Source organism: Trachurus trachurus (assembly GCF_905171665.1).
Source record: "Trachurus trachurus genome assembly, chromosome: 17".
Classification (NCBI taxonomy): domain Eukaryota; kingdom Metazoa; phylum Chordata; class Actinopteri; order Carangiformes; family Carangidae; genus Trachurus; species Trachurus trachurus.
In genome coordinates this window covers 3,119,283-3,131,624 of record NC_139900.1, presented here as the reverse complement: position 1 = coordinate 3,131,624, position 12,342 = coordinate 3,119,283, and the positions used below count along the sequence as shown (strand labels likewise).

Sequence of the window (12,342 nt, the reverse complement as noted above, 5' to 3'; positions counted from 1 at the left end):
AAAAGTCAAATATTAAACCAGCACATGTGTGTAGCAAAAAGTCACAGTTAGTTTATTTATTTAATTTAATTCAGTTTATTTGATAGGGACAATGCAGGTTAATTAACATAGTGACACTTCCACTCGTTACAAACAAGTCACTGTGACTGATGTTCTGCATACAGAGATTACAGCTAATGTTTAGTTTCCAACTCCCGAAGGTAAGACGAAATACATCAAAATTACATAACAACACTATAAAATGTACAATACATCTAAAATCACACCAAGTCATGACACATTAAAAATGCATACAGGTCTGGTTTTCTTTCAGCACATTTATGAACTGTACAGGTGTAAAAATATAATATAGTTAAACATAGACACTATAATAAAAAAGGAATAATAATAAGAACTCCATTTAAAACAAATTTAGAATAAAAGGAAACTGTTTTATTGACAGATTTTATATAATATATAAATATGTTATGACACAATATCAGTGTGTTGATGTTATAGAAGAGTCTAAATACACATTTGAACTTATTAGGAAAAATACTGTATATAAACAAAGATTTTAATGTTTTAATTATAAATATATAATGTTTAGGTAACACTTACTACAATAAGGGTCCCTTAATTAACGTTAGTAAGTGCATTATTAAGCATTAATATATAAACTAATGTGTTAATTAATGCTGAGTAATGCAGATATTAATGATAACTAATTACATTATTCAACTTTAACTAACTTTGAGTAATAAACATTAATTAACTGCTTACTAATAGGCTACATTAATTAATGTGTTTCCTTATCCTAAGTAATACATAATAACAATGATTGTTAATGTATCTGTAAACAGTTAATTAATGCTTAATTATGTACTAACTAATGTTAAATAAGGGTTAGCCCTTATTGTAACGTGTTACCAGTGTTTATTCTAAATGTTCACATGTATTTTATAATAAACACATCATGTACATGTATGTAGACGTGTAGAGGACATGAACATTTATATGTGACGCATGATACAGGAACGTGTGTGTGTGTGTGTGTGTGTGTGTGTGTGTGTGTACCTGTTCACACTAGAGATTTAAAGGCCTTCGTCTAATTTCATCAGTCATGTGACCCTCATCATATCTATAACCCCCCCACCCCTCCCTTCCTCCCCCCTCCCTCCTCTTCTCAGCAGAGCAAACAAAAAAAAAAAAACAGAAAAGAAAAGAAAAGATAAGATGGCCGCCGAGTTATTTATAGCAGAGAGGCTGCTGCACTGCAACCTCAAATCTGCAAAGAGAGAGGGAGAGGGGAAGGGGAGGAGGAGGGATTTGGGGAGGGGAGGGGTGTTGGAGTCCATTGTGTGAGCGACACAAAGCGCGCGGCCGTCCCTCCATGTTGAGACTCAGGCTGCAGAGGAAGGAGGAGGAGGAGGAGGAGGCAGATTTAAATCTCTGAGGGGATTTTTTTATTTAGGCAGGATGGGAGGGGGGAGGGGGGGAGGGGGAGGAGGGTGTTTATGGTATATATAGAGGAGGGGAGGGAGGGGAGGGGGGTGAATATTCATGCTGGGTTTTTCAAAGGGAGGAGGGAGGTGAAGGGAGTAACGACACCACCATTGACTCCCGTGGTAATAAGGGTTTAAGGGTTTTGCGCCCCTAGTGGCAGGATGTGGGTATTGCAAATAAAAGCGCCCAGAAAACCCATTCACTCTAATGTATTGAATGTGTGTTGCCCACTTGCTTCTAAATGGATGAAAACGGCCGTGTTTTTGTTTTTAGGTGTCTTGGTCATATCAAATTATACTTAGAATTAGTTTATTACAAAATGTAGATTGAAACATTAATGTAGAAAACTGGTTTTTTTGTTTGTTTTTTTGGTTTTTACTCGCCTATGTGTTAATGTTTATCTGTAAGGGGTCCATGATGATGCCATTGGTGATCTATAAATGTCCTTAAATTATTGAAAACACCACACTTGCTCATTTCACCAACAATGCAGAGATGTCAGTTCTTTTGCAAAACCCATATTCCTCCACCAGGAGGCGCTTCATTGGACCAATGTGTGTCCTTACTCTCTTTTACACTGCTCTAGTGAAGGGGAGGAGGAGAGAGAGGAGGAGAGGGAGGGGGGAGGGGGGTAAGAGGGGGCTGGGAGATGAATCCTGCATCTGATTGGCTGCTGCTCCCCGCCCCCTCTGCCTGCGAGCCGGCCAATCAGGAGCCTCGGCACCGTTTGAAAGATGCCAGAGAGACGGAGGAGGAGGAAGAAGAAGGGAGGGAGGGAGGAGGAGGGGAGGAAAGGGGGGAGGAGGAGGGAGGGGAGGGGGGGTGTTAACAGAGAGAGGGAGGAGGGAGAAAAAGAAAAAAGCAAAGAGGAGTCAGAGATGATGAATGTGCAGCTGGTGTCGATGTGCAGCCGCTGCAGTTTGTAGAAACACACACACACACACACACACACACACACACACGTTTCCTGAAGTCGCTGCACAAAGACGAAGAAAAAAAAACACACACACACAAAAAAAACCTGCATCGACATCATCATCACTGCTGCTCCCTGTCGGCATGGCAACAACAACATCAACAACAGCAACAAAAAAAAAACATCTGTCGAGCTGAAATAAGATTTTTCTTTCTTTTTTCTTTTAAACTTATTGTCGTCGTCGTCGTCGTCGGTTTCCACTGTGACATCACTACGGAGGAGGAGGAGGAGGCGTTGCCCGGGGTTACACAGGCCACGCCCCCTCCTCCTCTTCCTCTTCCTCCTCCTCGCTGCACTAAAGAGAGACTTCCTCATCAATCATGTGGCCAATTAGAGGCGACGTCAGCGACATGCGACTCTTTACTGACACCTAGAGGCCGGAGGAGGAACTGCAGCAGCGTCGTCGAGTGAATGAATGAATGAAGGATTCAGCTGATCTTTATTATTGTCATTTCAACACATGGTAAAATAAAATAAAATAAAAAAACATGGAAATTAGATTTTTCTGGTGTCGGTGCAGAAACAGAATCAGAAGTGAACGACAGAATAAAAAGTAGATAACTGAGTGTCACAGTGAGTTTATTTGGCATTTGCATTGGAGAAGGATTTGCAAGAACTCCAGTAGGACAGCATTGTTAAAACCTAGAATAAACAATAAAGTAAATAAAAACAGTCGATAATAGCAAGATGGAGATTAAAAAGTATAAAACATATAAAAGAATCTAACAGTATAAAAGTATAAATGCTATAATAACACTAACAACAACATACAACAGCACCATGGAGGTCGTTTGCATTAAAAAGTGACAATTGTGCAGGATGCTGAACGTCTGTGTGAGAATGAATGGAGCATCTTCATCATCATCATCATCATCATCATCATCATCATCATCATCATCATCATCATCATCATCATCGTCGTACTCACTCGTGTCATATAAACAAACAGCAGCAGGTCACACAGGTGTCAACACAGCCACCTGTAACTGTGTGTGTGTGTGTCCTCTGTCCTCTGTCCTGCAGCAGCAGTGGAGCGGCGCCCGTGCCCGTCGTCGTCGTGGCGGCGGTCGGTTGTCGTCCTGTTTCGTAGTCGTGACCCGGTTTGTGCTGCTGCAGCTTTTCCTTTTTTTTTTCTTTTTTTTGTAAATGTGTGTGACGCTGCGGCTCCATCTGCTGAGTGTGAGCACGTCGGCTATTAGGAGCAGAGAGAGGGAGGAGAGGAGGGGGGGGGGGGGGGGGGGGGGGCTGCAGCTTTAGTGACATCACACACACACACACACACACACACACACACACACACACACACACACACGCTCACGACTCCCTCCTCTCCTCCTCTCCTCCCTCCCGTCCTGTTTCCACGGTGCAAAAACAAGGACAGATTACCGTTCATCTGCTCCATCGCCATGGAAACACTGACCTCACACTGTGGCGGTGGTGGTGACCGGCAATCTGGGCTTGTCGCCATGGCGATCTGCTGCTGCCAGTGCAGTGCAGTGCCGGTGGCGGTGGCGGTGCCGGTGCATGCTGAGGGAGGGCTGCAGAGCTGCAGGGCCGTTACCCAGCATGCCCTGCAGCAGCGGATCTGCAGCTCCGACTCGCTGCTGCTGCTTCCTGCTCGGTTTCAGGTCGACATCTTAACCTCTGATTGGATGATGAAGGTCAAAAGGTCAAAGGTCAAGGTCAGCATCACACAGGTGTCCCAATGGAGTCGCCAGTAAATTCTGAACTCCGTCAGAGCCTCTAGCACTTCCTGTTCCCTCGTCAATACGTTTTCTGAATGGGATTTTGGTAAAATACCTCAAATTAGGTCTGTGGTTAAAGGGATAGTTCAACATTTTGGCAAATTGGTCCCACTGCCATAATCCCTATAGTCTTAGCAGTAGGTTCGCTACCTTAAAGGGACAACGAGGAGTTTCTATTTGGTTATAAAAAAGTCTCATATTAATGTGGATGAATCTCCGCTACCCACACTTGTTAATGGGCCCATTTTCGATAAATATATCGTTTTGTCTCTATGGTTATTTTGTTATTATTAGTGGTGGTGGAAATGCTGGGCGAGCCGACCAGCGTTTCTTTACTTTCGGTTTCGTGGCGAGTCATGAGAATAACGCCGCCGAATCTCCGTTTATGGTGGGAACTACGACGGTATGTGATCGTCTTCCAACCTCTGACTTTAATTCTTGATGAATGAAAACATGAGTCTGTCTTGCGCCGGTCAAAGAATTTCACGGTGCGGAGGCTCATAAATGTAGTGTGGAAACACTTCACTTTTACAAAACTCCTCGTTGTCCCTTTAATTGTCGGTGCAGGCTATTTTTAGAACAGAACCTGTGGTTCATTTGCTTTGTTACGATTCAGCAACTAAACCGATACGACTGTTGGGGGTCGTTTGTGTTCACACAGCAACAGTTCCAAGCGTCCAAAGATGTAAACAAATGCCATGCGCTAACCAACTCTTCTCTTATTGGTCAGAAATCTTACCTGGAGGCTAAACCATGTGAAATATATATTCAGATTTTGCCAATAAACCTTGACAAATATTACACACTGGACCTTTAATGATGGAGTCTCCATCTTAAGGCCCATTTATGCCCAATGGTAATTATGTATATGGATACGGATGGAGCCCTTTGTCCGTACTGCACGTTTCCATAAAGCTTACAGATCGTCGGACCAAACGGAGCAGTACCACCGGAAACCGGGGGGGCAGTGTTGCTGTCACGACCCGATAGGTAGCCTAGCTCCAGAAGAAGAAGAGAAGTAACAATGGTGGAATTTTTTGAAGAGAAGTCGTTTTTGTCTTTTAACAGGACACATTATCAATACCTCCTCCACAGTCACCATGTTTGTTTTTGACTTTTTTGTTGTTATAAACATTTGACCCATGCCAACGTAAAGGACGCATGGAAGTAGGCTACTGTATGTGAGCAGTGACGGTAATATCGTTTGAAACGGACGTATTGTACGTACATTGAGCATAAATGGGCCTTTAGACGAAGTTAGAAGAGTCAGAGCGTCAACTCTCGGGAAACTACGGTGGCCCCGAGGGCTCAACTTTATTTAGTTTATTAGGACGTCTGTATCACACAGTTTGCATATTATTGTATAACATATGGACTGTTAGCTTAGCATTAGCCTTTAGCCTGGTCCGTCACTTGATCGTGTCCCCAGAAAAAACTTCTGCTGTGACTTTTTGTCAAACTGTTTTTTCTAAAGTTTTGCCTTTTCTAGCGTTTCCTGGAGTCACAGTGAGTTGAACCTTCAGGGCCTCCGTAGAAACACTGTTTACAAGTTCATGTAACTCCCATGCAGTTGCTTAGCAACAGTCACAAGCTACAGCAGCTTTGGACTTTTTGATGTTATCGGGCGTTGAGGACTCTCTGGTTCTGTCTCTGTTACAGGACGTCGTGTTGGTGACGACTGTGTTTGTTGAGCGTGAAGGAGAGTCGTCGTTTCCCAGAGGCCTTTGCTGTCTCTGCTACATGCTCTGAATTTTACCCACAAACCCTCAGTTTGCCCGCCCCCCCCTCCCACGGGAAACACCACTGCACGTGATATCCATCTAATAGAAAATATTGAAGTCCCTGAAAAGTGACACTAGATTCGTCTTCTGAATTAATCACATCCCAGATATTTGTCTTATTAACCATCCTGCCAATTTTGGATGCTAGAAAAACTCGTTTAGTAGGTGAAATTAGGTTTTAAAATCATGACTAAATGAGGCAGTTCTCTCAGCTCTGGATGTCTGCTGCAGGCACAGAAGCCCCGCCCACTTACTGAGCTTCGTCAAGTTTCAACTGTCAATCAAATGGCCTACTGCTAACTGTCACATCGTACCCGAGCAGCTACGGGCTTGAGCCTGAGTCTGAGTCCAGCTCTTATCTGAATGTCTCGGATACACACTGAGCAGTGAGGGAAATATGCTGGGGCCGCTGCCGTCAGCACACGAATCTCCGCTTGCCCTGATAGCGTTAGCTCGACGGCTAACGTTAGCTCTGCGGCTAATGCGTTAGCTCGGCGGCTAACGCTAGCCCTGTTCGTCCCGAGCCACAGTCCAGGTGAGCCTCTGCAGCATCGGACCCACGGCTCACCGCCACAGCAACTGGAGCTTTGAAGGCTACACAGCAACAACAATGAGGGCCGCCGTCGTCAGCACAAGACGAACGGGCCTAGCATTAGCCGTCGAACCGGGCTAGCGCTAGCCACCGAGGCGCGCTATCAGGGCAAGCGGAGATTTGTGTGCTGAGGGCGGCGGCCTTCATTGTTGTTGCCGGTGTAGCCGTTGCTGTGGCGGTTAGCTGTGGGACGGACGCTGCAGAGCCTCACCTGGACTGGGATCTGTATAGACTATGTTCAAAAACACCACATTTAAATAAATAAATGTTTTATTATGAACCGATAAGTCTGCATCACATTTTATTTTATCAAAGAAAGAGACCACGCTGGTGGACTGGTAGCTCCGGCAGCGGCGGCAGCTCCTGCAGCAGTGGCAGCAGACGTCGTCGGCATTCTTTAAGTACTTATAGTGTTACTGTGTACATGGGAGGAGTTATGAAAGTAGGGACGGCAGTGCGTCACGGCGTCCCCCTCTGTAAGCCCGCCCTTAAAAACCTTGACCACTGAAGCAGAGTGAAACGGTTCAACCTTAAACTCCACAATTAAGCACTGCACAGAAATGAGTCTTTTTGCATGTTTTTATCAATACATTTCGAACACTTTTAATATATTTTGAAACAAAACTCCAATTTCACTTTACAGGGACTTTAAACTACCAAACCCAGATACATGTAGAATATGTAAAAATATCTATTAAAAAAAATATATTCTTTATATATTTTATACTCTACTTAATACTTTATATATAATATACTGTATATGTTTCTCTGTCTGTCTCTGTCCCTCTGTTCGTCTCCAGAGACTCCAGCCTCGGCCCTGTTTTGTTTGTCTCCTGAGTTACGAGCGTCTGATGTGCAGACGAGTCTCTTCAAGTCTCTAACGAGCGTTTAATGGAAACGAGCTCCTCAGTGTCACTGACTGATGGATGTGGGACCAGTCTGGACTGGAATCTGGACTGGACTGGCCTGGACTTGTCTGGGGGAGGACTGGACTTGGTCTGGACTAAACTGGACTGGGACTGGACTCATTTGGTACTGGACTGGACTCAATTGGGACTGGGACTGGACTGGATTGGTTTGGATCAAACACTCTGGGACTGGGACAGGACTGGGACTAGACTCATTTGGGACTGGGACTGGACTGGATTGGTTTGGATCAAACACTCTGGGACTGGGACAGGACTGGGACTGGACTCAATTGAGACTGGGACTGGACTGGATTGGTTTGGACCAAACACTCATTTGGGACTGGGACAGGACTGGACTGGACTCAATTGAGACTGGGACTGGACTGGACTGGACTAGACTTGTTTGGGACTGGGACTGGTCTGAATTGGACAAGACTGAAATGGATTCATTTGGGACTGGGACTGGACTGGACTAGATTTGGGACTGGGATTGGGATTGGACAGGATTGGATTGGATTCATTTGGGACTGGATTGGACTGGACTGGGACTGGACTGGAATGGATTCATTTGGGACTGGACTGAACTAGACTGGATTCATTTTTAGACTGGGACTGGGACTGGACTAGATTTGGGACTGGGCTGGACTGGACTGGAATGGATTCTTTTGGGACTGGGATTGGGATTGGGACTGGGACTGGAATGGAATGGATTCATTTGGGACTGGACTGAACTAGACTGGATTCATTTGGGACTGGGATTGGACTGGACTGGGACTGGGACAGGACTGGACTGGATTCGTTTGGAACTGGACTGGACTGGACTGGACTGGGCTGGACTTGGTCCTGGTCCTGCAGCTTCAGACCATGTGGATCTGTCTCTCCAGGTGCTGAAGCCTCAGTGATGCTGAACTCGTCTGTACGACCTCACAGTGTTGATGGATTCTCAGACCTGAGGTCAGTCAGAGACCTGAACAGAGCGGAGGACCCCCACAGACAACCCACTCATTCACAGCAGGTTGTTATAGTTCACTAAAACTAAAAGTAGCAGTGAAATAATAATCTAGTAAACTGAAATAAAAACAAAAATGGCTCTTTTTGCCCAAAAAAAACAGAACTAAATAAAAACTACAATGAACAAAACTAAGTCAAACTAAAGTTCAGTCAGATAACATCAGCTTAGAGGTCTGACAGAGGCTTTCTCCTAAAACCTGAAAAACTACAACTAGGACCAAATAAAAACTAGTCAACTCCTCAAAGATAAAAACTAAAGTAAAACTGCTTAATCACTTTTTTTATTATTCATATGCACAATGATAAAAACAAGGATTATATTTAATAATACAAAGGCAAATAATTGCACAGGAGAGGAAAAGGGGCCCATAATAGGGTTCATATAAAACCCTCCCCCCGAATACAAAATTACTAAAACAGATCAAACAATAGAAACAAAAAGGGGAAAAGAAGTAGAAAGGGGAAAGAGACACGGATATGGATGAATTAAACTGTGATATAATGTCATGAGACGGGACTGATTCAGAAATGTTGTACAAGAGACTTATTTAATTTCAGTTTTATTAATTAGCAGCTTTAAGTCCTGCTTAGGAAAAGTTTTATGTTTGTTTCTAAAAAGTATATAATTTGATTTGTTTACATTCATGGAAATCAATCAATCAATCAATCAATCAATCAATCAATCAATCAATCAATCAATCAATCAATCAATCAATCAATCAATCAATCAATCAATCAAACAACTTTATTTATCCCAAATAGGGCAATTCAGTTTGCAGAAGATGCCGACATTACTAAACCAACTAAACTGATAGTATGTCAACAAAATAAAACAAGAATTTTGAAAGTGGCTTTATCCATTGTTCAGTTTTCGGTTCTGGAAATGTATGCAAATTAGCGCATATTTAATGAGACATTGCCTCATTTACATATTTAAACATACAATTTGACAAAACTTGTAATACAAAAAATATTTGTCTTAATGTAAGTGATAAACTAGGGAAGTTTCATGGTGATATCTGTTAGTTAAAAATTTTACCCTATTCACCTGTGGTGTCTCCTCAGGCTTCCTATCCATTTTGGACGCCATCTTGAAAATAACACTTTTCTAGTGGTCAAACTTTGGTAAACTTTTAGTATGTTATTAAGGTCATCTAATACTATAAAAAACAGCTGAGAAACCTTTTGTTAGAATTTTTTTAGGGTCAAGTCGTATTTGCACCTGACTATGAAATAACATGCATTTTCTGAGGATGTTTCCCTCCTCGCCCCCCCCCCCCCCCCCCCCCCCCCCCCAGCTCCTCAAACAGGTTCCTGCAGGTTTCTGGTGCACCTGAAACCAGGAGCTGGTCCAGAGAAAACAAAAGTCTCAACTCCTCCGGCTCTGAGCGACGGTGAGAAGATAAGTGTCAGGTTTCAACGGTGAGAACGAAGTCAAACACAAAACCTGACGAATGCTGCTGCAGGGTCAAAGGTCAGAGGTCAGAGGGTCGCGGGTGGAGGGAAGCAGATCGAAACTGAAAAATAGGTTCAGTTCAAACTTTCTATTCAAGCTCCATACAGTATAACTGTAGATGTTTGTGTTAAAGGCATAGTTCACCAAAAAATGAAATTCATCATTCGTCATTATTGACTCACCCCTCATGCTGATGAATACTCCGGAGTAGTTTTTTATTCCTCAATGTGCATCTGGAGACCCGGGAGGCCGGTTCCTAGTCCAACAAAATCCTTGCCTGGGGGGCGCTGTCACGTTCACACGATGCTCGAGTGAATCGCGTGAACGTGAGAGCGCATGCCAGGCAAATTCAATCCAGGACTGTTGAGGCTGTAAAAATGTCCTAAATGAGGTTGTCTCCAGTAAACTCTGGACTATCTCCCTTCAGGACACTTGGATTGCAGTGGACGAGCAGTGTGGAGGAATATTGAATGTGTAGTTGTGTAGTTTTATGGACGTTTTTGTGTCGGGCCCTATTACTCTCATATAAAGATTTTGTTAACTGAATTTCATTTTTTTTGGTGAACTATTCCTTTAAAGCTCCATATGGCATAAAGGTAGATGTTTGTATTAAAGCTCCTTCAAAATAAAGGTAGATGTTTGTATTAAAGCTCCTTCAAAATAAAGGTAGATGTTTGTATTAAAGCTCCATACAGTATAAAGGTAGATGTTTGTATTAAAGCTCCATACAGTATAAAGGTAGATGTTTGTGTTAAAGCTCCATACAGTATAAAGGTAGATGTTTGTGTTAAAGCTCCATACAGTATAAAGGTAGATGTTTGTATTAAAGCTCCATACAGTATAAAGGTAGATGTTTGTGTTAAAGCTCCATACGGCATAAAGGTAGATGTTTGTGTTAAAGCTCCTTCAAAATAAAGGTAGATGTTTGTATTAAAGCTCCTTCAAAATAAAGGTAGATGTTTGTATTAAAGCTCCATACAGTATAAAGGTAGATGTTTGTATTAAAGCTCCATACAGTATAAAGGTAGATGTTTGTGTTAAAGCTCCATACAGTATAAAGGTAGATGTTTGTGTTAAAGCTCCATACAGTATAAAGGTAGATGTTTGTATTAAAGCTCCATACAGTATAAAGGTAGATGTTTGTGTTAAAGCTCCATACAGTATAAAGGTAGATGTTTGTGTTAAAGCTCCATACAGTATAAAGGTAGATGTTTGTGTTAAAGCTCCATACAGTATAAAGGTAGATGTTTGTGTTAAAGCTCCATACAGTATAAAGGTAGATGTTTGTATTAAAGCTCCATACAGTATAAAGGTAGATGTTTGTGTTAAAGCTCCATACAGTATAAAGGTAGATGTTTGTATTAAAGCTCCATACAGTATAAAGGTAGATGTTTGTATTAAAGCTCCATACAGTATAAAGGTAGATGTTTGTATTAAAGCTCCATACAGTATAAAGGTAGATGTTTGTGTTAAAGCTCCTTCAAAATAAAGGTAGATGTTTGTATTAAAGCTCCTTCAAAATAAAGGTAGATGTTTGTATTAAAGCTCCATACAGTATAAAGGTAGATGTTTGTATTAAAGCTCCATACAGTATAAAGGTAGATGTTTGTGTTAAAGCTCCATACAGTATAAAGGTAGATGTTTGTGTTAAAGCTCCATACAGTATAAAGGTAGATGTTTGTATTAAAGCTCCATACAGTATAAAGGTAGATGTTTGTGTTAAAGCTCCATACGGCATAAAGGTAGATGTTTGTGTTAAAGCTCCTTCAAAATAAAGGTAGATGTTTGTATTAAAGCTCCTTCAAAATAAAGGTAGATGTTTGTATTAAAGCTCCATACAGTATAAAGGTAGATGTTTGTATTAAAGCTCCATACAGTATAAAGGTAGATGTTTGTGTTAAAGCTCCATACAGTATAAAGGTAGATGTTTGTGTTAAAGCTCCATACAGTATAAAGGTAGATGTTTGTATTAAAGCTCCATACAGTATAAAGGTAGATGTTTGTGTTAAAGCTCCATACAGTATAAAGGTAGATGTTTGTATTAAAGCTCCATACAGTATAAAGGTAGATGTTTGTATTAAAGCTCCATACAGTATAAAGGTAGATGTTTGTATTAAAGCTCCATACAGTATAAAGGTAGATGTTTGTGTTAAAGCTCCATACAGTATAAAGGTAGATGTTTGTATTAAAGCTCCATACAGTATAAAGGTAGATGTTTGTGTTAAAGCTCCATACAGTATAAAGGTAGATGTTTGTGTTAAAGCTCCATACAGTATAAAGGTAGATGTCCATGTGTAGTGTGATTATAAAGCAGCTCTAGGTTCTATATTAATACTGTGAAAGTATCAAAGCCTCAGTCCACAGAGAAATGCACACAGCCTGGATTCA

General features: G+C 41.9%; 1 protein-coding gene across 2 annotated transcripts in view; it reads left to right on the top strand.

The window, feature by feature from the left end:
- LOC311000765 (transcriptional regulator Myc-1-like) overlaps positions 1-12,342 on the top strand; it is a 294,713-nt gene that overhangs the window by 82,636 nt on the left and 199,735 nt on the right. The window contains exon 4 of one of the 2 annotated variants that reach the window (XR_014596102.1): positions 4,399-4,619. The gene's annotated coding sequence lies outside the window, so the exon portion shown is untranslated. Of the gene's footprint in view, positions 1-4,398; positions 4,718-12,342 lie in introns of those variants that run through there. The other variant, XR_014596103.1, reaches the window with a different exon arrangement.